Below are 24,975 nucleotides of genomic sequence, written 5' to 3' on the forward strand. Positions count from 1 at the left end.
CTAATTTATTTCCTCCAAGGGTCCATGCTACAGTTCAGCAGTTACGTAAACAGCGTGGTTTATAAAACCAACCATGGGTAGGCAGCCTCTGATCAGCAAGGTGACAGGCACTGGATACCATCTGGAATTTCAGGCCAAATAAAACCCGTGAATGTTTATTTTAAGAGCCTCTGTATTCCGTGGAACAAAGCTCTGTTCTGGGTGTCAGAACAACAGGTATCCCTTCCCACTGCCCTGCTGAGGCACCCAAGGCCAGCTGCTCTGAACAGCTGTGTCAGGCGTAGAACTCCAGCCGGACTGCCCCAGCTGAACCAGGGGCAGCCAGACACAAAATGCTGATAACATTAACCCTAATCCTGTATTTTGCTACATTTTTGTGTTTGCTTGTTACTTATTTCTTGAAGTTGTTGGCAATAGTGTCTGCTGGTCACTTGGCTCAGTATATTATCAGCTTTTTGTATACAGTTGTCCCTCAGTATCCACAGGGGAATGGTTCCAAAATGGATATGGTTCCCTGTGGATACCAAAATCTGTAGATGATCAAATTCCTTATACAAAATGGCACAAGACAATAGCATAGTTTAGTTTTCCTATTCCTGGGCATTGAACTGTAAATATTCCCATGAGTAGACATTGCTACAAACAATCTTTTCTGTAAATATAGTAGCTCTGTTGAACCTCATAAAGCCAAAGAGATAGAGGGAAAGTGCCATTACTCCCTTTTTACAACTATGGAAACAGAGGCCCAGACAAGTGATCTGACTTGTCCAGGGTCACAAGTGTTTATTTCAGAGCTGAGACTGCAGTTCATGCTTCAAGAACCCAGGGCTAATATTCAGTTAACAGGTTCAGTGCAGCCTTTCCGATTCATAGTAAACAAAGTTGAGATTTGAACGCAGATAATCTATTTCTGGAGTCCATGCTTTTAGCCAACTATCAATGTGGCCTGTCAGACAATCCACATTAATTCATGTAAAGGAATGTATTTGCCATTTCTGTTCTAAGACAGGTTTGACAAAATTGGGAGCAGTATCCTCTGTCTTTGAGATTCATTGCCTCAAACACCTATCTACTTTCTTTTCAAAGTTAACCCTCTAATGATGATTTCCAATTCTGATTATATCTGGGAAAGAAATAAGAAATCTATTTAAATGCTAATTGGCTTTAACATCTCACTGAGTCAACAGGCTATGTGTTTCCTACAAGAAGCCTCTAGAACATGGATCATGTAGTTATTAAAGAGTTTTGCTGACCCACCAGCTTATAAGTGGTTCAATGCACTTGAATTTATAAAGCAATTTTATAGCAAAGTACATCGGTGCCAAGCACAGTGTCTTAAAGGCAAGGCTTTCGGGCTGCCAGTTATTTTCTTTTGCCTCATGGCAGAGATGCAGGATGGACAAGTTAAATTATTTTGCCCACATCAAAGGAGGGAAATGATGAGTCAATATGTATTCTAGCAAGTTCATGGTATGATGTTAAAGTTGTACTGCTTAGGTATGAGTCACTGCTCTGCTCCTTGGTAGCTTTGCGACCGTTGACCATTAACTTTTCTGAGACTCAATTTCCTCATCTGCATAATGGGAGTCATAATGATCTCACAAGGATGAAATAATGACTAAGTAAGAGGATAAATATAAAATACTTAGCTCAATGCCTAGCACATAAGTGCTTCATAAAAACTAATTATTATTATGTTTACATATTTATTAATAATTCCTGCAGTGAAATAAGAAGTCTTCCTCATCCCTCATAAATATTTATGGAGTGATTTTCTCCCAGGCCTGAATGAATAATCCCCTTAGATTTACTAATACCAAGAGTCAGTTTGAGTTTAATGGAGATGAGGAAAGAAATGAAGGATGGAGACGGAAGTCACCCTTCAGCATTAGGCGGCTTATACCAGTGTCTCTCAGTTTCAGCAGTACTGACAGTTTGGATCGGGTGAGTCTTTGTTCTGGGGGCTGATCTTTCCACTGAAGGGTGTTCAGCAGCATCCCTGGCCTCTGCTCACACTTAGGATGCCAGTAGAACCCCCCCTTCTTCCACTCGTGATGACCAAAACATCTCCAGACATTGCCAACTGTGCCTTGGAAGGCAAAAGTGCCCCCAGTTGAGAACTACTGATTTACATAGCGAACTCTCCCATGACGGGGACATGTTTGGTCACAGGGTAGCCAGTGGACAAATCAAGACAGAAGTGGGAGACTTTTTTCTGTAAAGGGCCAGAGAGTAAGTATTTTAGGCTTTGTTTCTGTCACAACTATTCAATGCTGTCTTGGTAGCATGCAGCCACAGATAATACACAAACAAATACGTTCCAATGAAATGTCTTTTATAGACACTGAAATTTGAATTTTACATAACTTTCATGTGTCACTAAATATTCTTCTTTTTATTATTTTTTTCAACCACTTTCAATGATTAAAACCACTCTCAGTTCACAGACTATAAAAACATGTGGTGGGCTGGATTTTTCTCAAGGGCCATTGTAGCTGACCTCTGTGTGAAGGTGTGTGTGGAGCCTGGGATAAACGTGTCACTTCTCCCAAGAGCATCAAATTAACTTTAAAAATTGGGAGAAAACTTTTTTTTAAATCAAAATAAACATGGCTATAATTTGAAGTAGAATCTAAACCCACAAGAATTTTCAGGATAATATACGATATTACAAACTAATGTCTTGCTTCCCATGAATTGATTGGAACTATGCCTCAGATCCCTGAAGGCCATCCCTGACATCCTCCTTCTCTGCTTTTATGTGACTTTGGTGAAAAATTTGAGAAGTTGCTGTCATAGGTAAGAAACCAACTCACATCAAAGCCTTTTGGACTTCTCACAACTGATTACCCTTGGGTGAGGTCCAATTAGGCACCTAGAAATATTCTAAGTGCCTTAGTGGTTCTCTAATGTATTTCATCCAGAGAATGTTTGTGTAATGTGTAATTGTTTAATCCAAGGTGGTTCCTATAAATCCTTTTTGAAATTTCCAAGTGTCTCCTTTATATACTTGGGGTCTGGTGTCTGTCTACTCATTTCTCTTGTCAACTAAGTAGCCTGAATACATTACTCAGCAAAATGAGTACCTAGGAGATTAACAGCTGACCCAAGCACCACCCTCAGGAAGCTGAAAATTTTCTGGTGATGTTCAGGCTTATTCACATGAGATGACCCCCAAAGAGGACATCGTCAAGAAAGTTACAGCGGCAGAAAGAGAATTGAATTGGCAAGCAGGGGGCTACTTTTCTAGCCCCTTCTATGCTTTCCATTCTGAATGGGAGAGTTACTTTTCTCTTCTGCCCAGAGTGCTTTTTTAAGAAGGATTCTGAGGCACCATCCAAGTTCGGCAGGGAAGAGAGTGTCACAGTCGATGAGAGCTGTCCGCTGTGGATGGGGATTCAGGGAGTGGCTGGCACCAACGTCAGGGTGTGGCCACGCTTAATCCAACATCTCTATGGTCCCTCCTGACTGGAACCATATGGCTGTATTCCTCAGCTGTCATGGTTTTGTGACTGGATCCAAAGGAGGCATCATTGTGGGATGAAAGGTTAGGGGAAGCTTACATGATGGAGGTGAGAGGGTGTTCAGGGCTTTGAAATGCTCATTCTTCCTCATGGCTGGGCTCCAGCAGAGTACGTTTTGTCTGACTTGGGTTTCGGTTGGCTCTAGGCTGAGCGCCTTCTATTGTGATGTTGGCATGGCAAGAAGGAGGCGTGCGGGAGACACTGCGTCCCTGCCGTTCTCCCCGGCCCTCGTGAAAGGGAACGTCTTCTTAATGAGCCTATCCCAGGGAGTCTGGCCTTTCAGATAAACAAATAAGCATCACCAGGAGATGCTCACAAGAGGGAGGACTGGAAAAAAGAAGGCCACGTTGAGTGACAGCCCGAATAAAGGAGACCTAAGAGGTCTGGAGCTAGCAGCTAATGAGCATGTCTCCTCATACGTGCTTTCTTGGCCAGGACGTCCACTGTTGAGGATGCCAGGCATCTGCGTGTCGTAGTCATACAGGAAGAGGCCTTCTGGTCCCTGTCCCAGTACTGACTTTTATTTCATTTTTTATGTTGGGGGTGGGAGCCTGCCTGGAGGATATTTGCAAGGTGAGAAGAAATCTAATTGCGACCTAAAACAATTTATATATATATATAGATATAGATATAGATATAGATATAGATATAGATATAGATATAGATATATATCAGTTTTCTCACTTAAGAAGTGGGGATAAAAATATAACTCTCCTCCAAGAATTACTGGGAAGATCAAATGGGAAAGTACTTAGCACAGTGCCCGGCATTTAGTCAGCATCTGACTCGTGGTGGCTGCAGCCGTTATTAGTAGTCATGATATCATCATCATCTACCTCACGCATAGAAATACACAGGGAAAAAGTCTAGAGCTGGGACATCTAGTTCCAGTTCTGCCCTCAGCTTCCTATGAGATTTTTAGGTAAGTCATCTCTCATGTCAACCAAGAGTACTGGACTGGAGTCTTGATACATTTAGTAAACATACTTTGAAGACCTACTAAGTGCTAGGCTCTGTCCTAGCCACAAGACACCTAAAGGTGAATAAGGTGCAGCTTGTGCACTCAAGGGGCTCCAGGTGTAACGGGAGAGACAGGAAAGTGAAGCACGAGACAGTTCAACAAGAGAATTACTCTTACTGTGATGATGGATGCCAAGTGCTCTGATGAGGCAGGAAACCAGCAAGACTAAAGCTCTGTCCCAGTGCAGCTCTCCACAAGTCTGTAACAGAAGCACACAAGAGACAGGGTGGATGACTGAGGGAAGAGGAACTCACCCAGCTGGCAAGGGGCCCAAAACCCAGGTTCTCTCCCTCGAAGACCAGAGTTCTCACCAAATAAAAACATTCAAGAAAAAGACAGGTGACTTGGTGATAACAACTGGGGTTTGGGAACAGGAGACTTCATTTCGAGTTTCAGAACTGTAATTTTGGTAGCTTGATGACTTTGGGAACGTTGTTTAATCTCTTTGAGCCTCGACTGTCTCATCAGCAAGAAGGGCATGACTGTCAAACCTACTTCACCACATGTTGTCGTGTGCAGAGAGGAAGACTGCGACTACTGTCAGTTCTAGTTTGTGACTGTTTCTGTTGTTGTCCTTAATAATAATAAAAATGATAAATGCCCTGCTACGTTATAGAACAAGGCCAGTAATTGCATTTGGGCATCCAAAGAAGTAGGTATGGGTTTTTTTTTTCTTTCTACCATCAATATCTTTTTCCAGAAGAATAGGCTAAATGCAGGCACTTTTAAAAATTTTAATACAAGGCAATCTTAGTGTCTATATCTTGGGTATATGTGAAAAACAGAAAGGAGGGATGAAAGGAGAGAGATTATCTATTTCTCCTTAAAGCTAATCAGAGAAATAATTCAAGGTTTAAGAGTCTTGTAACCTGATCTCTGATTAATTGACGTTTCAGTAGGCTGCTGTGAACCCCTGAAGGGGGCAACTGATTATTTACTGGAAGAAAGAAGGAATAAACAATTGAAGTTAACAAAAGCCTTTGTTTGAGGTAAAGAAAGGAGAGGGGATGGGAGAGAAACACAATACAGATGGGAGTGAGAGAAGAAACCACCAGGCAGGTGACCTTGAACAAATCTCTTGCCTCCACGTGGTCTCAGTTTCCCTATCTGTGCCACCCAGGGCTTGGTCTAGGTCCCTTTCAAGCTTGCTGGCTCTGCCTGCGCAACCCTGAAACCATAGCGGGGTGGGGGAAAGATTGAGAGGGAGCTAGAGACAGGGAGAGAAAGACAGGGGATCCGGCTGATAAACTGAAAGGGAAACAGACTCATAAAACCCAATGATTCAAATTAAATGGAGAATTCATGTTGATTTAGAGCTGGAAATCACAGGCTTCTAAATCACAAGGAGACTCTATTTAATCCTGGGATAGTCTCTTGGGCCTTATCTTCCTCAGCTCAGTAGTGCTACGCACAGCGCTCCCTTGGAAGTCAAGATGAGAAATAGAAAAAGAGAGAGAGCTGTTTAAAACAAAGAATAATATGCTTGAATTATCTGGGGAGCTGTCCCCCACCCCTCACCGCAGACACAGACAAAGGGACATGAAAGCCTCAGCCAGGCCTGAAACACTGCTTGCCTATCTGCTTAACTCTTCATTGCTTGATTTTCATTCTTAGCAGAAGTCATATTCCATGAGCTTATGTAGGGAAATAAAAACATTTTGCACACTGCCTGTTCAGCAATGCTGTTTACCATTTTGAGGACCTATGAAGGGTCAAAAATTCAATAGCCCCACAGTCCAGCACCTCAGATTTTGGGAACTTACTCCTTGAGAGTCTGGGAGGTCCTAAAGGCTGAGAAAGGTCACTGAACATCAGCAAGAGGAGACACTAGAGAGTTTCCAAAATCTGTGGTGTTGCAAATAAGAAACGGAGACCCAGCGAGGATGCAGGCCTTTTGTGAGAGTCACCTGGAATTCTCAGCAGAGCTGGGACTAGTACTCAGATCTAGAACTTGAACTTTAGTAGAGCTTCATGAAGTGTCCTGGGGCCACTTCCCACTGCCTGGCCCCAGTGACTGCCTAACCTTCCCTGAGAGATATGGGCCACTCAGCTTTCTGGCTCTTTGCAGTTTAATGTCAGAAATGAAGTGAGGATTTTCCTCGGGCATGAGGGTCACCAGCCACCTTAGACTGATGGTTACACAAAAGGGATGTTGGATCTGGAGGCTTTCGTGACCTGTACACAGCAGGTCTTTACGTGTACCACCAGCACTGGAAGAAGTACACTCATCGAGACTCATCTGCCATTCCCAATTTAAATCATACTGATTCACATACAGGGAATTGTGCTATAAAGAGAAATGGACTGATAGTTCAAAGACCTAGTTTCTAATCGGACGTCCATCACCTGCTGGTCACCTAATCATTGTACTCCATTTAAATTGTGTGAGACTCATTCTTCCCATTTTTAAGACAGAGATGATGATGACAGTATTCACTAAACAAAGTTAACTTGATCTAAATGAGAGGAAAAAAAAAAAAACCCAAGAGGCATAGAATTAACTATGAATTTCTAGGATTTAGTTTATACATCGTGAGAATTTGGAAAGAAGAGGAAAATATGCAAACATCCTAAGGAGATTAGGAAATGCTTCCTGGGAGAGATTAGGAAGCAGCAGAGTCTTAAACAATCATATTGTACTTGCATACTAGAAGAGGAGAAGGGGAAGAGGCCAGAGGAAGAAGCAAGCAGGGCAATAGCCTGTGCACCCAATGTTCATAGCAGCACTATACACAATAGCCAAGACATGGAAACAACCCAAACGTCCACCAAAAGATGACTGGATAAAGAAGTTATGGTACATTTATACAATGGAATACTACTCAGCCATAAAAAAGAATAAAATAATGCCACTGGCAGCAACATGGATGGCCCTGGAGATCATCATTCTAAGTGAAGTAAGCCTGAAAGAGAAAGAAAAAATACCATATGATATCATTCATATGTGGAATCTAAAAAAGATAAAAACACAGAAAGGAACTTATTTACAAAACAAACAGACTCACAGACATGGGAAAAAACTATGGTTACCAGCAGGAAAAGGGATGGGAAGGGCTAAATTGGGAGGTCGAGATTTGCAGATAGTAACTACTATATATAAAATAGGTGAACAAGTTTCTTCTGTGTGGCACAGGGACCTATATTCAATATCTTGTAGTAATCTGTAATGAAAAAGAATATGAAAACAAATATATGTATGTATATGTATGACTGAAACACTATGCTGTACATACACCAGAAATTGATACAATGTTGTAAACTGACTATACAATTAAAAAAATTATTCTAGTAAAATCATAGAACAGTAAAAAAAAAAATAGCCTATGCAAATGTCCAAAGACATTTGCTGACTATCGTAATGCTTTGGACTCTGTACTTCCATTTTAAATAATATTCCAATCATTAACACCTACTTTCAGCAGTATTTTCTATTTTAATTTTCTGAATTATTCCCCTGGCAAAGAGTGGGGACTATTTATTGAAACAAGTCACATCACAGAAACCTTTCTTCCATTTCATTGAAATTTTTGTAGAATGTATTAATTGTTACAAAAAGTAAAGACTATGTCCAAATAATTCCCCAAATGAGCAGCCACATTAGACTTTAATTGTATTAGTTTCCATCTCTCCCTTGCTCTCCACTTGCTAAGTCACATTGCTAATAATCATAATTCCTTCTATGTGTTCTAGACTTGACTGTTTTAATGGGTGTTACTTATGTTGCAACCTTTGACCCTCACAGCAAGCCCATGCCATACTTTAGGTTGTCTGTGTTTTAGAAAGGTTACTAATAGTTGGCCAGGTTGCCTGATACATAGTGAACTCTCAGTGAATACTGGATGGCTGGACGGATGGATGGGTGGATGGATGGATAGATGGATGGATTGATCAATCAATGGATAGCTGAGAGAGAAAGAGGGATTGAATGAGTTGACAGCTGCTCTAAGTATTTGCCAAATTTTTTAATTTTCCTCAGTGATAATCCAAACTTCAGCAGAAATCCAAGGGCACAGAATGCAGGCATGCCCTGCAGTCATTTACCTCTAGGCAGCCTGGGAGTCTGTCAAATGGGGATGGGCACTGAGCCTTTCTGCTGTAATTTTGTGATATAGAAAATTAGTAAATTTCCTATGAAGCAAGGCCCTCAACAACCAAGGCTATTTGTAAAAGAGACTATCCTCTTTCACATGCTGTATGTTAGTGTGTTTGCAGTTCCTCCCTCATACGAGAAAAAATAGACCTCTTGCCTATTCCCATCCTGAGGCACAGAGTTGAGGGTACCAATGCTTGGGTTGCAGGGAGATCATGTAGAATAAAGGGAAGGACCAGAAAACCAGAAGTCACAAGACCTGTGTTCGAGACTCGGGTCCAAAGTTTATAAACTTCACTCATTGACTCATTCATTATATGTTGAGTTCCTATTCTGTACCAGGCTCTGACAATCTTTGGGAATACAGTAGTGAGTAATAGGGACAAGACATCTGACTTTATGGACCTTAGTACTAATGGTGTAAGACAGACAAAGAAGATACACACACACACACCTGCATGCACACACAACAAATAAATGTCTAAATACATGGCATAATTGTGAGACATAAACGCCCTGAAGAAAAGAGCAATGTGTTAAGAAAAGTAAAAGGGGGTATTGTTTGAATACTGTAGTCAGTCAAAACCCTCTCTGAAATGGTGAGATTTAAGCCCAGTCTCAAAGGCTGAGAAGGTACTAGCTCTACAAAAATTTGAGGGAAAAATATTCTAGTGAGGGGAAGCAATGCATGCAATGGTCCTGTGGTAGGAAGAAGCCTAGTGGTGGAGTCTGAGGCACTGAGAGGCAGCCAGGTAGCTAGAGCATTTTTGGCAAGGCACAGAGTGATGGAGGATCAGACTGGGAAGACAGGAGAGAAGGGGCAGATTAGGCAGAGCCTGAGAGGCCATGGAGAGAAGTTTGGATTTTATTTTAAGCGCATGAGAGGCCACTGGAAGGTTATAAGTAGACGTGTCATGTGACCTAATCTCTGTTTTAAAATTTGACTTTGTCCCATTGTCTCAACTTCTGTGTTCCCCTTTCCTCTCCTAAAAATGGAGGAAAAACTTCGCAGGCTGTGTCCTTCCAAGAGGTTGCTGAGGTATCGAATAATGTTCATTATAATACGTTGCTCCAAGTAGCATTTGATAAATATTTAATTGACTTGAATTTTTCAATAAAAATATGAACATCCTTTATAAACTATAAAGTGTCAGGCACATATAAGGTTTTATCAATAATCATTTCCCCAAAGCCTGGCCTCCTTCACAGGTCCAGATCAGAAATCAGCCACAAATGCTTTGAGAACCCCATCCCAGTAAAAAGTACTTTCTATGTTTTTTGTTTATTAGAGTTTGGATTTGGTTTCTTTATTCCATGGGACCAACTTATTCTCTATATTTGGCCCAGGAAAACATCAACCAGACTCAAATGTGCTATTTAACCCTAAGAAATAAAAGTCTCCAGAGAGAATTATCATGGGCAAGACTGAGGGTCAAGTCAGCAGGTCTTCGCCTGGAACCGGGCACCTTCTCAGCTCTCTTTCTGCAGTAGATGGAAGCTGGTTCTCATTAGTCATAGGTCCCCCACTACCTACGAAGGAGTTGTGAAGAATAATACGGACAACGATGATAATAACAAATGATTAATAATGCATACAGATATATATATATATATATATATATATATATATATATATATATATATATATATATATATGCGCACACACACACGTGTGTATTTATAGCCCTTTGCTACTTTTCTCAACGCATTTTTTCCCATCTATTGTTTTAATTTAGCTCACACTCACCCACAGAGGTAGAGTGGGAGTGTTCTAATTGGGGAAATGGCCATGAAGCACGTAAGTGGTTTGCCCCAAGGTCACAGTGTGAGTGACGGAGGAGGTGAAACTCGGTCACGGAGCTCCCAGATCCTGTGCCAGCACACCGTGTCAAGACCCCCTCCGCTCCCCTGGGAGTCTTAGGAAAGAAAACTAGGATCCTAAATCCCAGATTAAATAAATAGGAATTGGAGGATTTTGAGACTGTGGGAAAACATTGGATCCGTACAGTCCAGCCCTCTTCCCACATTTTGGACACAGAGAAACAGGACCACAGCAGGAGCCGCATGGGCAAGTGTTCTTGGTACCACCCATTCAAGCACCTACTAAAGTTCCTGCCATCCTGCCTCTCAGCCTCATACAGAGCTGAGGGCTGCCATGGATGGAGAAGATACAAAAGACATGAAGGTAGTCCACAGTTAGCGGCATTGCCAAAGAAGGAATAGGACTGGAACGGACGTTCAGTAAGTTGAGAGTTTTCCCTTGTGGTTGGAAAAGAGGTGTCTCTGACCTTGGGGCTGACTTTGTGCCCACCATGCATTTGCCTCAGGCCTCTCTTGCTCTCCCCTCAAGGGTTTGGATAAGCTGAATCTTCGAGTTCCTCCCAACTTTAGCATTCTTTGATTCAACCATGTGTGGGCTGGATGGGATATATTTGGCCATTTTGATTATACATTGAATTATTTGTAATACAAAAGGCTCTTATAGTCTGGCCCATGGAATACACTGTGTTTCCTTAGTTCCAGATATGGACACTCTCCATTGGGAAAAAAAAGACAAACTCCCTATGATCTTCCTGGAGTCACTTCCTTCTCCCAAACCCCCACCTTTACCTCCAGTAACTAAAATAGAGAATTTTTTTCATCTGCCCTAGAACATTATCTCTAACTTTAAAAAGCTCAATAGTCAACAAAGCAGTTGTGTATTGTACATCGTGCAACAGGCACTAAGAAACCAGATATGTGAAGCATGTATAAAGAGTGGGCACAGGACCCAACGCAGAGTAAATGCGCAATAAATGCTAGTTCTCACTGTTATCACCATCAGCATCAGCATCAACATCACCATCACCATCATCACCATCATCATCACATCAGAGCTGGTAATTTTGTGGTAGAGGTTGCTTTGTCTCACCTACCAGAACAGCATAGAAACTATTAGTTCCCACATTTTACATACGGGTTAAATGGAACAGAGGGAGATGGCATAACTGGCCTGAGCTCACACCGCCAGCCCTCAAACCCAGATGCACTGGGCCACAGACCCAGCTTTAAATCATTGCACTAGTCTCACTGACCTTCTCTACAACTTGGCAGCTGTACACATTATCCTGTCCAATTTGAGCCTAAGCTGTGGCGCATGTCAGAGGCAGCCAAGTTCAGTGGGATGTGTGTGAGTACCAGGGTGGAAATGTGACGCCCAGGTGTGAGCTTTTTGGTCTTGGTCAAGTGCCTGCCCTGGAGCCAAGCTTCTCTTTGATGAAATGGATAAAAATACCCATGCAGCCCTCATCCTAGGGTGTTCGTGAGGTTTCAACGGGATCATGGAAGAGAATGCACTTCGTATTTGGTAATCTTCTACTCAGATGCATGTGTTCATCTCATTAATATTACACGCTGGTGCCAGTTTCTGGGGGTCAGCCACAGAGAACTAGCTCAGGCTGCGACATCTCATTAGAAGCTGAAATTTGGATTCAGGGAGAGGAGAAGGGAGGGGGCGAGAGCAGCCCTCCGCTGCCTGGGTTCCCACCGCTCTCTGTGTTCAGAGCAGCTTGCCGGTGCTTTGGCAGTGCCGCTCAGTGGGGCATCTCTGGCTTTGATGTTGCATGTGTCAACATCCTAATAGGGAGGCAGCTGAGATCCGGTGTGAGTTTGGAGAGACATCTTATGACAGGTTTTGCCTAAAGATGTCTCAACAGATAACCCTTTAGAAATAACAAAGGTAGTTTATGCATTTCACAGGGAAGCCGGGCTCAGTTCGAAGTTTGGCATGCAGACAGCTTCCTGCCCTCCCTTTCTTCCCCGGCTGCACGTCTGTGAGATATCATTGCTTGTCACGGTAGCGCAGTACTGTGTTCAGTTACATTGACATTCTGTCCACATTGGCAGCAATGATGGAAGGACACGAGGCTGTTTCTTTCTAGAAAGTCCACAGCGGAAAACCTTAGAAAGTCACCCCTCCCTCCTAAAATGTAAATCAGATCACCTCATTCTGTGGTTTAAAAATCCTCTCCTGGCTTCCCATGGTGCTTAGAATGAAATCCAGATCCCTCCCGTGACCCAGACGGTGAGCCTGACCTGATCTCTGTTGACCTCTCTGACCCCACCTCCCACACAGCTCCCAGCTGACTGTGCTGGAGCCACACTGGCCTTCCCTCTGCACCTCCTGTATGCCGAGCTTTCTCCTACTTTAGGGGCGATGCACCCACAATTCTTCCCGCCTGCACCTCTCTTCCCCCACGTTGTCTGTGATTGGCTCTTTCACATCACTGGGTCCCAGCTCGGCTCAGAAGTACTTCCCTGACCTCCCTGTTTGGCCTCCACTCCTATGCACAGTCTGCCCCCACCACACTGCCTTGTCACATTGTCTTCCTGGCACCTACTGACTCATTTACCTGTGGGCGGTCTTACTATAAGATCAGTGCCGTAACACTCAAGATTCTCAATGTCTCTCAAACCTGGAGCAAGAACAAAGGTGCTGTGACACAGAGTAGATGCCCAGTGAACATGTGTGGGGATGGATGAATGAAGCCCCTCCTTCCACAGGTGGAAAAGGTAGAACCAGAGCAGAGTAGCCATCACTGCTTCCTGTTTGCTCTCTGAAGGTTTTAGGTTAGCACCAATGGGTCATGTCGAGTTGCAGCATCCAGAGGTTCTTGGTGGGATGTTCATGGATCCCTGGAAAGTCAGCAGAGGGGGATCAGGGTGTCTGGAGCTCTGTGGAAGTGTAGGCATATTTCTGGCAAGGATCTTTATTGTTTGTTATTAGTAGCTCAAAGGGATCATTGACTCACTGGTAGCTCCCATCAACTTTGCCTTTTAAGTAGTTTATGTCTGGGGGGGTTGTGAATGAGCCTAGAAGGAGGATGAACCCTCAGCACCACCCGAGATTCTTTCTCTTTGTTCGCTGTCAGCAGGACTCCATTGTTCTGCCACAGAATGCAGGAAAGTTTCCTTACCACCCAAGCATCTCTTTCCTAGTTCATTGTTCCGGTGATGCATCTCCAGAGCCAGAAGCTGGAGTCAGATTTCTACACGAGTCAAAGAATTCCACAGTTGGGAAGGCACTTAATTCAAAGTTCATAAACCACGATGTGCATCAGATTTTTTTCTAGGGAGCTTTTTATAACTGTGTTTCCAGGCTCCTCCACTGACTTTTTAATTCTGTAAGATTAGAAGTGAGGTGTATTCATTTCCTAGGAATGCTATAACTAGGTACCACAAACAGGTGGCTTAAAACAACAAAAAGTTATTGTCTCACAGTTCTGGAGGCAGGAAGTCTGAAATCAAGGTGTCGGTAGGACCACGCTCTCTCTAAAAACTGTAGGTGAGAATCTTTCCATTCCTCTTTCTAGGTTCCCGTAGTCGCCAGTAATCCTTGCCATTCACTGGCTTGCAGTGACTGCACCAGTCTCTGTCTCCACTGCCATACAGTGATTCCCTTTGTGTGTCTGTGTCTTCTCTTCTTAGGAGGACGTCAGTCGCACAGGCCCACCCTACCCCAGTGGGACCTCATCCTCACTAATTACATCTGCAGTGACCCTATTTCCAAGTAAGGTCACATTTTGAGGTACTGGGGGTTGGGACATGAACATATTTCGGAGGAGGACACAGTTCAACCTCTGACAAAGAATCCCGGCATCTGGATTTTTAAAAAGCTCCACCAGTGATTCTCGCTGAGGAACACTGCTCATACCCATCCTTTCACTGGGAAGATGGGAAACTGAGGTCCAGGGAAGGGATAAGCCCAGGATCACACGGACACTCAGCAACAGTGTCCGAGCAGGATGCCCAGTATCATGATTCCCTCAGCATCTTTTCCAATATGCCAAACTGCCTCTTGTCGTCGGATCTGGTGGCCCTCTCACTGGTTTACAAAGACAAGCATTTAAGTGGGCATTTCTAGCATTTTAGTGGGGCATCAGTGAATCCTTTGGTCCTGTCACCTGTCTCCATCGCGAAGGATACGTGTTTAGGGCAAGGTGGTCTACCTCAGCAGCCATGGACATGCACCCCAGTCCCCTCCCAGTTGTGACCATGTTGCCTCGGATTCCTGTGATCACCGACCGGTATTTGGATGAGGGGTGGGGAGCCTTCCTTTCTCTTCTGTCACTTACTGAGAACACGACCATATGGTACGTGCTAGCACAGTCCTCTCACTTGGGTTCTCATGTTCCAAATAAACATCTGGAAAGACATCCCAAGCCTTGCACACAGCATTAGAGTTGTTAGTCAGTGGCAATATTGGTTGTCATGCTCAATTTGTGTCCCCTCCCGTTGTATTTTTATGCTGGAAGTCAGCGTGATCTGTCGATCTCCATCTAAACCTGTTCCCACACAGCAGATGCACTTAAAGTCACGGATTCCAGAGTAAGCAAATATAAAGTGTTTAATCTATTATTAATCAGCCAGTTGCCAAAATGATAGAGATCTAGGGGGGGTCTGAGGAAGACATCAATATTTATGGCCTCGTTAGTGATCGCGTATTTCTCTCTCTCTCTCCTTCTTCCCCTGGCCCCTTAAGATGGGAACATAAATACGGAGTCTGTTCTGTTTTACGCGACTGTACGGGGCAGGAATGTCACATTCGGGAATGAGATGACTATAGTGGTGTTGCGTGTTTGTTTGAAAATACTGGCTGTTAAGAGCTGCGGTAACCTCTGCCAGGTGGGTTAGCAAAACCAGTCTGCAATCCATGGTCATACAAGGGGAGCGCTTAGGAACAGAAGAACCTGGGAGAACATCTATTGCAAAGAATTTATTTTTCTGATGAGGCAACTGAGGCTTGGAAAGGGCAAGGTGCTCTCTTGTGACCATACATTTATTACTCAATGAACTTTAACCAGATACCTTCTTCGTGCCCAGCAATGTGTGAGCTACCAGGGACACCAAGATGAGTACTAACAGGCATGGGTGCCATTTCTAGAGCATATCCTAGGTGTTGGGTACATTCTAAGTCCTTTGAATAGTCCCTCCTGCTGAAAACCCCCCGACAGCTGCCAGCTGCACTTGGAATCAATGCAGGTGATTTGCCAACAAGGATCTATGTGATCTTGCTCTGTCCTCACCTCACATCATTCTTTCCCTCAATCCTTATGCTTCAGCCTCAGTGGCTTTTACTGTTCTTGTTCCTGGAATAAATACCAGCCTATTGCCCCTTTAGGAGTTTGAACCAGCTGTCCACTCAGCCTAGATTACACTTCCCTTCATCATTTCTACATATTCGTATTTCAAGCCTGAGCATAAGCTTCACTTTTTCAGAGGTTCCTTGACAACGAGTTACCCCACTCTTACCTCCTTACTGTCTCTTAATCAGCCTTAGTGCCTTCCTACTCAGCGACGTGCTGATAAATGCTTAACACTTGGACAGAGTCGGGTAGAAATAAGGTGTTGCTAACTTGTTGCATTTGCCAATTTCCTAGTGTAAATACCTCCACTATGGCTCATTCAATTGTTCACATTAGCAATGTGATGTTGTTGAATGTTAAGCTGGGAAGAAATACACATAGTTCGCTCTTGTGAGCCAGTGTAAACTAATCCTGGCACGTGTCTTACTGTCTGAAATTATAGTGTTTGTCTATTTGTAATTCTTTTTCCCTCCCATGCAATATACGCTCTGAAAGAGGAGGAACTTTATCCATTTTATTTACAGCTGTATTTCTAGTACCTAGAACAGAGCTGGGAATTTGGAACTCAGTGAATTAATGACTGGAATCGATTATGAATGATTGGGTGAATGAGAATCCTCTCAATGACCTTGGAATGTATGTCCTACTATAATCCTTATTTGTCAGATAAGGAAACTAAAATGCAGAGAGAGATTAAGCTGCTTGTCCAAGCTCACAGTAGATGGAAGAGCCAGGATTTGAACCCAGGGAGACTGTCTCCAGAGTCCATGCTACATGAAGTTGATGAGGTCCCCACTCTCAAAGAGCTCATAATCTAGAGGAAAAACAAAAAGAGGAAGAACAGAAAGAAATAACGTGACCATGGTGGAGGTATGCCTAATATGCACAACAGGACCTGGGTTAGTGAGGGCAGACCTAATGCTTCTTGGGAAAAGCAGGGGTGTCATGGTGGTCAGGTGAGGCCATGTGACTGACAAAGCTAACATCTGGTCGAGGCCTTGGAAAATATTATCAGTGTTTTCATCTATCATGCTGAGTTGCTTCCCACCTGGGGCAAGTGACATGAGGAAATCTCCTTGGATCCAAAAGAGGAATCAGGCTTCACTCAAATGTAAAGGAAACTGCAGATGCATTTTTGAGATGGCGTGAGGGTCAACTGGATAGTTTGGTGGCCAGGAAATCTGATAATCCCCCTGAGGCACACTTCCACAAGGGGACTTAACTTCTCCCGCCTGCTGTTCTCTCAAGAAACTCTTTGATTAAGGGTGTGTTTTGCTCTGGGCTACACTGCTTGCCCATTTCTGCTTCTGATTCTTCGCCTCTTGCTTCAGAATCTCAGGCAGCTACTTACCCGAGATGGTAGTGAGTGAGAAGTCTACAATTGAAGGCTGTCTGATTTTTCTAGTAGCCAGGCTTGAACACCACAGAGCCATCATTGACAGCTGTCTCAACCTCGGCGTGCCCTTCCTCTCTTTCCCCCCTCCCCAGCCCCAGATCAGTCACTGGGGCCTCTTGTCAATGCTTCCATCATACCTGCCCATTCATTTGCACTGCTGTCATCCTGATGCAGGATTCATTCATTCACTCATTCCCGTACTCATTCAACACACGGTGAGTGCTCACCGTGTGATAGGCAGTGCAGGAGGCTCTGAGAACACAATGATGAGCAAAAGCAGGCATGACTCCTGCCCTCAAGCAGCATGTATTCTAGAAGAGGCTAGCAGCTATTCAGCAAATAAGCACATGGATAAATGGATCATTCTACCTGTGAAGGATGTTATAAAGGAGAGGGCACATGGTGCTGTGAGGGTCTCTGACAGGGCATTTGACATAGACAGAAATGCCAGGAGAGACTTCTCAAGTGGAGTTACATTTAAACCAAAATCTGAAGGATGAATAGAAGGATAAGTTAAGGAATAAAAAAGAGGAGAAATTATTTCTGCTGATTGGAGCAACATGTACAAATGTTCTTCGGTGAAAGGGAGTGTAACTCCCACCAGCACAGGGGAAGTAGGCTGGTTTGGATGGTGACCGAGAACCAAGCTGGAAGGTGGTGTAAGACAAGGTTGGGGAGCTACGGAGAGGCTGCACTGGAGCACTGGGAAGCCACGATAACCTCCATGTCTCGCTGTTGGAAGGAATCAGTCTTTGTTCTCCCTCTGCGTCTCATCTTCTGGCTCAGCCTATGCACCCACAGCCAAATTCCTCTTTCTAAAGCACTGCTGTTTTTCCTATTACTCTTCTAGTCTAAAAATCATCCGCTGTTTCTACAGCCTAGAGCCTGAACCCTCCGACGTCCAGAACGTCTATAATAACCCAGCACCAACCAACCTTTTAGCTGTCATCTCTCACTACTGGGAAATCACATGATGTTTGAAAACAGGGGCTTTGGAGTCAAATAGCCAGTATGAATCTTGTTTCTTCCACTTTCTACCTTTGTGACCCAGGACAGATGATTTAATCTTGCTGATTTGTGTGCCTTTAAACTGGATCAAAGTGTTAAGACTAAATCAGATAAGTACATAAAGCCTCGTGCATAATACATGGCATACAGAATTACTGACTTAATGATAACCTGTTAGACTCAATGCTGCCCGTTCATATCTAATATCTCCCAGACAGTCTATGCACAATCTCTCTTGCCTAGAACAGCTGCTTCTACTTCTGTCCAAAATGTGTCACCCACTAGTCACCAGATCAATGTCTGTCTCCTATCTGGTACATCTGGTGAATCTCCACCATCTCTGACCCAACCGCCCCTCTACCACCAGCCTTCTAGGATGGGCCCCTTATCTAAATTCCTAGAACAGATTTTTGGGTATTTTTATTTGTGCTAAATTATTTTATTTTTAAATCATCTTTCAGCTTTTGTAGGAAAGTTTTCCTTTTCATCCTCTCTAATGATTAGCTTTGCAAGGTCGTGCCTTGTATTCGCCTTACTACTCTCATCACACCCACCAAGTACAATGCATAAAAGACTGCTTTTTATGCAGATTCCTTGGGTGAATGAACAGGAAAGGGATAAAAAAGTGAAAGAGAAGAGTGTGGATTTTTATAGTGCTGCGAGTGGGGAAGAGAAGAGAAGTTAATCAAAGTGTCCAGGAAATGAAATTCTATCCCTCTCTTTGAGCTTGTTCATTTATTTATAAGCCGGGGACCATGTCACACACCATCTATTTAGTCTCATGGGTATGTTAACATCATTAGTATGAAGTTTATGAAGTGCTCTGTACTGCTTGGGGGAAAAGATGGTACAGAAATTTAAAACATTATAGATAATCTCTCCAGGAAGAAAAGAAAGAAAAACATGCATTCTGTGTGGTGCCTCCGCTCCGAATCACTCTAGTGGAAGTGCCCAAAGGAGTTCATACACCTCTTGAAATATGCATTAATTTGTACTTTTCACAGCCCCTGATGGATCCCCTTCATTTTAATTAAGGGTACTTTTGAAGAATTTTGACTTTAAAAAGTAGTAAAATAGTTCCCACATTAGTTCTGCAAAATCTATATAGCTTTGGACATAAATATAATTATGAAGGAACATATTAGCAGCTTCTCAGGCTAATGTCGGCCCCCCAGCTCCTTTTCCTCAGGGATCTGAGTACTCTGATGTATGTATGTTTGTTTGTTTGTTTAATCTGGTGTCTTTATTCTGATTATCATTAAAAACAAGGAGGGTATCTTAGTATGATCACTTCCTAACTGAGTATTGTCACAGATTAAGTCCCTGCTGGTATCTGCACTTACTATCCCATCGGCACAGAAGTGATGCACCCATAAGATAAAGCAGGGGGAAGGCGACATGACGATGTACTACATGGAAAAAGAGGAAAACCACTGGTGAGAGAACCGAATCTTCACCCAGCAGACAGCGCTTTAGGCATGCTGAACTCATAAAACCTACACAATAACACAGCACAGTACTGGCGTCACAAAGAGTGTTCTGGAGTCAGCAAATGCCACAGTCGGTCACATTAAATATATGCTGGTAATCCAAAACCCGTTGCTCAAACCACTGCGTTCACATCCCATTTATAAATTTTCTTCATTTTTGTCATTCTAAGCTAGAAACAGAGAGTTGACCTCTGTTTGAATGTTTATACATCTTTAAGTATCCTTAAGATAAAAATAATTTGCCAACATTGTGAGTTCAGAAGAACAGTTTCCCTCCAAATGGGCCCATAAATTACATAAGTTTGAGAAAATCACAGTAGGAGGTGACAGTAAAAGCCTCCAAGAAAGTGTTGCGTTATGGCCAAGCTTTATTGTACCAAGTCCACAAATCATAAAGGATCCAAGTACGGAAACCACAGCTTTTCAGGTAAGGGTGAAATACTGAGGTTCTAGAGAGGTTTCCAAGGTTGGATGAAGTAGAAAATTCAAGATTGAGAAAGACGTCCAAAGTCCTGAAAATGTCACTGATGAGCCCCTAAAATAACCTGCCTCGACCAGCCACTGAGTCATGTGAGTGTGTGTGTATGCGTGAGTGTGTATGTGTTGTGTGTGTGTGTGTGTTTGTATCTCTTCCTCGGTACTTTGGAGACCCCTTCCCTACTAGGCTGCTTTCCTAGCTTTCCAGTGAAAAACTGTAAAAAGGGTACTAATTTTAAAGAAATTCACTTTGCACCCATATTTTCTAGAAAACATTACTTTTGCCAAATAAGGGAATCCTCATTCCACCTCTTGAAATCTGTTTTCTATGCCAAATTACAGTGGAAGCAGTAAACCTGTATTTGCTAGTTTCAAAACTTTATTTTCAGCTTCCTGTCTCTATAAACGTTTGTTCTCATTTAGGGTGTGTACAGTACTTGTGAGAAGCACACCCTATCTTTTTTTTTTTTTTCTTACCCTTTCAAAGCTGAGAAGCCTATCTCTGAGAGTGTGAAAAGGTCTAAGTGGTGTACCTTGGATGGGGCACTGTGTTAATTGCAAGCCCTACAAATGTGGGTTGCTGTTTTCTGGTTGTTGTCCCCTGTGTCAAAAGATTTAGTTACATCCTGACCCAAGCCTAGTTCTTCAGGAGCCACTAAGCAGAAATTTGAAATTTGAAATTGCTTTTCAGAACAAATTTGAAGATGGCAAAGGAGTAAGGAGAGACGTCAGCTTGATCTTCCAGGTCTAGGCAGAATCCTTCCCATCCTTTTCCCCCAGTCAAGTTTCACCCTCATTTTATATCAGGAATTTTTCCTGACTTTTTATTGAACTTCCTTAGGGTAATAAGGTTAATAATAAGGTTAATTTGTAGATCACTTTTTACTACAGTACCATTCCAAGGATATTTATCAGGGAAATGGTCAATGTTTTTTAGGCATTAATGTGTCACTCAACTCTGCGGCAGGCATCTGAGGTGTCCCACTGGGTCTCACACAACAGCCTTGACCAACAGCTGCCATCTCAATTAGGTTGGATTTTCATTCACAAGTTTTCATGGTACCCAGATTCCCTGCACAACTCTCTGTCACACAAATGCAATAATAATTCATTCCTGCCTTTGCTTTTTCCACTCAACTGAGAGCTCGGGGGATAGAGGCAGTATCTGTTTTGTGCACCACTGAATTCCTAGATTCCTGTCTAGTGTCTATCATGCACACACAGACAGACTTACACACACATAAAGTTATTCAATAGAATTGCACCGGAATGAAAGAAAAAAAGGAAGGAATGATGATCAAGGAGGGAGTTGGATGAGTTTGAGACGCATACTATCGTTTGAGGAAGGAAGGAAAGCATCTCAAGAACCTGGGGCTGCATGAAGGCACAGACCTGCTATAAGAATCCCACACCGGGCAGAAAGTAGGGCAGATTCTTAAGTACAAACTAAGAAAGTAGAACAATCTTTTGTGATGGCAACATGAAAGCAAAAGCCCAAACCAGAATGCATCTCACAAGACAGAAGGTATCTGAGGAAAACACGCTTCAACTGCACCAGGCAGGAAAAGAAATGGGCTATCCCCTGTACTGTGACGGAAAGGAAAGCAAATGACTAGTTTAAAAATGCAAAAACATCTATGGTTTCATTCTTTTGTCCCACTGTAGTTTTTCTTACCCAGAGTAAAAGTAGTTATGTTTATTGAAGCATGCGACACCGGGAAGGGGCTAGAGAGCAGTGCGGCAGTAAGACACAAAGGGCTGATGGAAGATGATTTTAGGATTTGGTTCCTTCATAGCAAGAGGCTGTCCTCCATGAACTGTCCAAGCCTGTTGTTTTCCAGGACTCACAGAAGGTGATAGAGGTCAAAGCATATCCCTGAAACTAGCAGATGACTCTAGATTCTACAGAATCCCTGCCCACGGGGCTGACAGGATAAATTAAGTCTACTGCTCCCTGCTTCTCCGTCTAAATGGACAGAGCACCGGTCTGCGAGTCAGGAGACAGAGTCTAGTCCTGGCTGCACCACTGCCTCTCTTTGTGATTCTGAACATGTCACTGTACCTCTGACAGCCTCCGTTTCCTCTTCTGTAAAATGGAGAAAGATGATTACTCATTCTTCCAGGCACTGGACGGAGGACATGAATATTTTTAAAGATCTTTTTTCCCCCTCAAATAATACATAAAACCAAATGGTATTCTAAGTAATAAAATAAAATTCAGCATCGCCTTCCCTCATCCTTTTCTATCCCACATTCCAGCTCTCAGGAATCACTTTAAAACTTTTTTTTTTTTTTGCTATTTCTTCTGATATTTTACCTTCAAATCCCTCATACTGCCTTTTTCTGACTTTCTAGTTTTAGATATTATTTATTGGATTCTTACTGTGACAGATGAGGATTGAGCTCACACATCTTTAACCCTTTCACCACCACCCCACTCACATAGCTCCCTTTTTCCCAATGTTATATTTTTGTTAAATCAATATCCAGCGTTTACAGTATTATGACTAGGTAAATACCTTCACAGCGGAGCCAAAGAGTGAACTCTGAAACTTCCTGTCTTCCTGCTTTGTTTGTTTATGCCACTTTGCTTGTTTGCTTTGCTGATCTCGTTCTCTGTATTTTATCACTGATTCAGACCTAAATTTGCAGAGCAAACCACAGCACGTCTCTCAGTTACAATCACACATAGAAGGAGGTCTCTCAGTTGCACTGTTCTCTCCTAGAGACCTCCTTCTTGGACACCCCCAACACCACCCCCTCCCTGGTCCTTTCTGCTCCAGCCTGGCCTGGACCTGGTGGGCCAGCAAGGAGAGCTGTCTTCCGGGGACTGACCCTCCCATTCCCCCAATATTAGTCCTCTTCTATCTCATTCTTCCTCAGTTCTCCATTTACTCTCCCATTTCGGTGGACTGTATCCTCCGGTACCTTCCTAAGAAAAAGTACATGGGAGATAAATTTGTACGTCTTGCATATCTGAGATGGTTTTTATTCCACCTCAAACTCCACTGATTGGGGATGAAATGAAAGCCTGGAAATAATTTTCATTCAAAATTTGCAGGCATTTGTCCCATTATCTTCTCTTTCTCTTAGGAACCAAATCGTAAAATCGTCTTCCATCCACTGGAACTGACCAAAACCCAATGCCATTCTGAGTGCTCCTTCTTTTTATATGATTTGCTCCCTTGTCTCCTTGCAGAAGCTGTTATGACCTTTTCTGTGTCCCTGGAATCATTAATCGATTGGATGGGCTATGGTCTGGAGCATATTTCACTCACGGGTCATTCACAATGCGAGGCACTCGGTGAACATTTTCAGTTTAAAATGCAGATCCTCCACTTTGAGATTTTCTGATGTAATTTACTTGATAGTACCCTTCCCTCCTCTTCTCTTTCACTTCCATTTCCTAGTAGTTTTAGGTTGGACTTTTAAGATTCTGTTTGTGAGACTTTCAGCTATTTACTGGGTGATGTCTTCAACTCTGTATTTCAGCATTTTTGTTAACTAATGCGTTTATCTGTTTTATTAACGTCCTTATTTTTTATTATTCCTTTGTTATAGCGTCCTATTCATGCCTCTTATCTCCAAAATAAGAGGACAGGTTTTTGAAGCGTTCTTTTGGCCCCTGAACTGTACTTTGTTTCCAGTGATTTGTTTTTTCCTGTCTGTTAATTTTAATTTCTAACCCCACCCCCCATATTTAGAGACCCTTAGCTATCTGTTCTTATAAATGCCAAAACGGCAATAGGACGGTCTGCCTGAGAGGAGGAAGATGGCCAGTGGCTGGACCTCACCCTCACCCTCACCCTCCACCGTACCTGGTGTTCCCAGTCTAGAGTCCCTCCAATTCATGCTGATTGTCAGCCTGGCTGAAAAGGAGGCAGTCACCTCATTGCATGAGCTAGGAGAGGGGTCCTGGAGCTTCCTACCAGTTTTCACCCCATTTCCTGTGTATTTCAGTCCTAGTGCTTCACATTCCCACTCCTTTTCTCGTGGCCTGTGCTGTTATTGGCTTCTTTTACTGACTCCACCCACTTCCTCTACAGATAGTTCAGCTTTAGCTTTCTTCACTTTGCTAAGTCAGCTACCCTTCATTCATCCACTTTCCATCCTCCAAATATTTTACTTTTTTGCCTGATCTTGCCTTTTCTCAGCATCTCTTTGTTCTATCGGGTTTGTACCTACTTTATCACTTTGCTGTGATTTTTGTGGGTTTGGGGGAGATAGCAAAGACAACCATGTATATTGAATATGACAGGCATTAGACAAGCTCACATTTGTGAAACTGCTTTTTTTTTAATAAACTTTTTATTGCAGTTCTTTATTTATAGAAAGGTCTCAAAGAACCAGATATCAAAATCCATAGATGCTCAACTCCCTTATATAAAATGGCATAGTGCACTCGGCCCTTCAAATCTGAGGGATCCGCATTTGCAGACACAGAGGGCTGACTGTAGTTCAAAGAGTTCCCATGTACCCACAGCCAGTTTTCTTCTCTGTAGTTAAAATCTTACATTAGCATGATGAATCTGTTAAAATTATGAACCAGTAATGGTACATTGTTAAGTAACACTAAATATTGGGCTAACTCTTTGGAAAGAAGTCACTATGTCCAGCCTACATTCAAGAGTAGAGAGTTAGGACCCATCTCTTTAAAGGCAAAGAAGTCACATAAATTATTTGGAATTCTGCCTGGGAGACTGTCAGTTCTCCCCCATTTATTCACTTATTTAATCAATTTATTCATATTGATATGGATCTGTGGATATTTATTTTATACTTTGGGTATAATCCAATACTACTTCAATGATTTTGTGGCTCAAATTGAAAAATGCTTTTTTAATT

At 42.8% G+C, this 24,975-nt stretch overlaps 1 protein-coding gene and 1 pseudogene across 2 annotated transcripts in view; both read left to right on the plus strand.

Moving 5' to 3' along the window:
• GRIA1 (glutamate ionotropic receptor AMPA type subunit 1) overlaps positions 1-24,975 on the plus strand; it is a 289,213-nt gene that overhangs the window by 76,848 nt on the left and 187,390 nt on the right. The window lies entirely within an intron of this gene.
• LOC105080935 (N6-Methyl-AMP deaminase-like) overlaps positions 19,562-24,975 on the plus strand; it is a 43,744-nt pseudogene continuing 38,330 nt past the window's right edge.

The sequence above is a fragment of the Camelus bactrianus genome, chromosome 3 (genome assembly GCF_048773025.1).
Source record: "Camelus bactrianus isolate YW-2024 breed Bactrian camel chromosome 3, ASM4877302v1, whole genome shotgun sequence".
Lineage (NCBI taxonomy): Eukaryota > Metazoa > Chordata > Mammalia > Artiodactyla > Camelidae > Camelus > Camelus bactrianus.